Below are 4,423 nucleotides of genomic sequence, written 5' to 3' on the forward strand. Positions count from 1 at the left end.
CTCAATCAGTTTCCAAGGGAGAATTAGAGAGTGGCTTTCTCTCACACATACACACCATTTTACAATAGTGCCTCTCTATTTCTTAAAATTATGTATGTTTCTCCCTTAATATCTAACTAATTATCTAATTGGGCTAGTCTTTTAAGCCTTTCCAATTGGACTTAAGTGTGTGGCTTGGAGTGAGACCAAAAGGGACCAATTAGACACTAGCTCCAATAGGCCTTCGGCCTTATTGTCAACTCTTGACAAGTCAAAAATTACCATTAACTATATCTAATACCACTATATAAATATAGTTGCACTCTAGGCTTTATTTATAAATTATATCTCAAGACTTTATTGTACATACAATCCCTTCATAAAATATCGGTAGTAATACAAAGTCCTTAATACCCGATTTAATCATTTAATGTTATTCATCATATATTTATGAAATCCAATTTTATAAATATATACTTTAGTAACTTCTTACTAAAGTGGTTAGGCCTAACACTCTGAATAACCAAACCTATTAAACTTATCTCAATGGAATATTTTATCTTTCCGTTAAGAGACTATGAATTCCATCTTGAGAATATATGTTTCATCAACACTAAATGTGGCTGCCCAACATACTGAGGTTTTGATCATTAACTTTAGATCTCACTCCTGATATATCAAAGCAACCGACACCTCATGATCAGGTCCATTATTCTCTCAGGATTAAGAGTTCATGTAAATATAAGTCGTAAGATTTATTATTCATTTGACAGTCATTAAGAGAATAATAAATCTCACAGCAGTCCAGTTCAATATGTTTTAACTCTTAAAATATATCAACATACCAACTAGACATCTCCATTTCCATGATCAAGATAAATCATCTTAGTTGATATGTTATAATTTTCGCAAATGAAATACCCAATTTCATCACCGACTATGAACTAAAATTCTAAATTTACAAAGAACTTGTGATTTATATCTTCTATGACTTTTCACATAAATCACATACTATGCATCTCATGGACTATATGATAATGTCACAATATTCATGTTACCATTATTTTTAGATAATAATAAAACAATTTTATTAATCATAACATTAATGTCATACATAATGTTATACATAGCATCATACATAGCATCACAACATTAATGTCATACATAATGTTATACATAGCATCATACAATAGAATTTAAGGGCACACATCCTAACAATATATATATATATATATATATATATTATTCATTTGACAGTCGTTAAGAGAATAATAAATCTCACAGCGGTCCAGTTCAATATGTTTTAACTCTTAAAACATATCAACATACTAACTAGAAATCTCCATTTTCATGATCAAGATAAATCATCTTAGTTGATATGTTATAATTTTCGCAGATGAAATACCCAATTTCATCACCGACTATGAACTAAAATTCTAAGTTTACAAAGAACTTGTGATTTATATCTTCTATGACTTTTCACATAAATCACATACTATACATCTCAAGGATTATATGATAATGTCCCAATATTCATGTTACCATTATTTTTAGATAATAATAAAACAATTTTATTAATCACAACATTAATGTCATACATAATGTTGTACATAGCATCTTACAATAAGATTTAAGGGCACACATCCTAACAAATATATATATAGTCACATAATAAGATGTGGGTAGAGTTGTAGATAGTAATTATATAAAATGCTTTAATGTATATATGTATATAATATATATAGTAGCTTGGTTAATGTTGTATTATAAATTCAAGAGAGGGTTAATTTAGTAAATCCATCTTAAGCAACTCACTAACACATGCATGAGTGACATGTGTTCTCTACTTAACCCCAAAAATTTGCCACATGACCGGCCATGCAAACAAACATCTCCTTCTGATTTGGCTCTTACTTTCTCCAACTCTGTAACTCTTTAACTCTCTAAACCCATGGGTCCAGCCAAGAAAATGCTTAAACTTCTTTGATGTTTCAAGTTTCTCTCAAAGCCTTGTTCACAAATTCAAGATAAAATGAGTCTAACATAACTCTCCAAGGACCGAAGCCTTAAGTAAGGAAATCTAGCCTCTCACTCCTTTAATCATGGGTTTCTTTTTTTCTTTTTAATGTAAATTGTGTATTGTGTTTGGGGTCTTAGAAAGCATGAAAATTGTGAATGGATTAGTGAAATAATGCACAGGGCAAAGGGATATTTTGAAATGGTTTAGGGCCTTTAAGTAGTTAAAATTGAATTCATGTGTTATATGGTTCAATAGGCTAATTCATACAAAGAAAATTTTATGTGTTATTAACTTAACTTGCAGCCTGACTTTCTTGGGTAAACAATGATGCTTGAATTGAGTAACGCGCTGCTTGGTCACTTATCTCTAGAATTTATGAAAATAAGGTCTAGTATATGTATAAAAGTTCCCACATGAAAATAAGGTCACTTATCTCTAATTTGAGAATTTATGAGAAAAGTTGTCACTACTACCACCTAGACAAATTCTGCATTGGTAGCTTATAAATTTCATGATAAATTGTATATTTTGAATTAGGGTGTCTAGGGTGATAGAATTACACCCATAGAGCATGATCATAGCAATGAGCAGACCAGAAAATCATGCACTGTGATTACAACTGTAGTAAAAAAGGCTCCTCCATGATTCTAGCATTATTAAATAGAGGCGCATATCACTCTATCTATTCTAGGAAAGCTAAGATTGTGGTATTCCATATTTGTTGTATATTTACTTGATTGTAGCCATCCTATACAAGTCTACATAAAATGGACCAGAAACATTATGTAATTGATTATATATAAGATATAGAAGTCTTCACTCTATCTCAACCCTATGAGATAGAATTTCTCAAACTTCTTTATGGTATCAGAGCTAACAGGAAGATAGAGAGAACTTGTCTTCTTTGTTTATCTTTTCTCACATTTTTTTTTTCAATATTTGAAACACTACCACCCAAACTAATAATTACCCTTACCCTGTGACACAAAATATTGCCAATTTTATGTCACTCCGCCTCACTTCCACCAATTTCCTTCTATGGAAGACACAAATGCTTAACATCCTGGAGAGCTATGACTTTCAAGGATTTATCAATGGTGATACTACATTACCACCTCAGTTCATCACTGTTGATGAAACTGAACCCCAACAAAATCCTGCGTTTTTGAAGTGGCGTAGATCTGAGTGACTTGTCAAGGGATGGCTCACTGCCACTCTCTCAGAAGAAGTCCTTGGTATTACCGTTGGTCTCAGCACTGCAGCTAAGGTTTGGAATGCATTGGTTCATGCCTTTACCCGTGTTTCGCCCTATAGAAGCCTTGCACTCAAGCAGAGGCTCACCTCCATTACTGGAGGAACTGACACCTTGAGTGTGTTCTTAAGAAAATTCAAAACTATATGTGATGAACTTGCTGCCATAGGTAAACCTGTACCTGATCACAAGAAGTCATGGTAGCTTCTTAATGGATTCAGCAAAGAATATGAGGTTTTCACAGTAACTATGCTTCGACCTCCTATTCCACCATATGCTGAGATTGTGACTCATCTTGAAAGTTATGCAGATAGATACAAGCTTGACACTCCAGCAACCTCTCCCATGGTGTTTTATGATCAAAAGCAAAACAAGAACAAGAAAAATCAAGGGCAGCAAGTATCATTCAGTTCCAAAGGATGAGGGTTCATTCAAGGCAACCAATTTGAATTCAAGCCTTACAACTCTCAATCTCGAGGACAGTCAAGCAATCAAAACACAAACAACAAAAATAAAGATGAAGTTGTTGTTTGTCAGATATACAATAAAAAAAAATCACACTGCCATCAAGTGTTTTAATAGATTTAATCACTCATTCACTGCTGACAATCTACCTCAAAGTTTTGCAGCAATGAAATTAAGTGATATTCAAGACTCTGCATGGCATCCTGACACTAGTGCCACAGGCCACATGACTGGAAATGCAGGTAATCTTCATTCCTTAACTCCTTATACTGGGAATGATGGTGTAATGGTTGGAAATAGTGATACTTTGCAAATTACACACATTGGCAAAGCCACTGTAGGATCAGGTGATTCCTCTATTCCACTTAATGATGTTTTACTTGTACCAGACATTAAGAAAGATCTCCTCTCTATTAGTAAGTTAACTTTTGATTATCCTCTCAAATTTGAGTTTGATGGCCCTGCTTTTGTGATAAAGGATAGGATCACTCAAAGGATAGTGGCGAAGGGAAGGAAACAGAAGGGACTATATATTTTTTATGGAGGATCGCCTAACAGAATCTTAGATAAAGACCCAACAGCTCTGTTCTCAAACACATTTCGCCAAGTCAATAAACAGTGTTAGCATCAACGCTTAGGACATCCTCATCAAAAAAATATAAATTATCTCCATTCTCAGAAGTTTATCACTTCTTCTCAATCTCAAT

Source organism: Castanea sativa, chromosome 7 (genome assembly GCF_040712315.1).
Source record: "Castanea sativa cultivar Marrone di Chiusa Pesio chromosome 7, ASM4071231v1".
Classification (NCBI taxonomy): domain Eukaryota; kingdom Viridiplantae; phylum Streptophyta; class Magnoliopsida; order Fagales; family Fagaceae; genus Castanea; species Castanea sativa.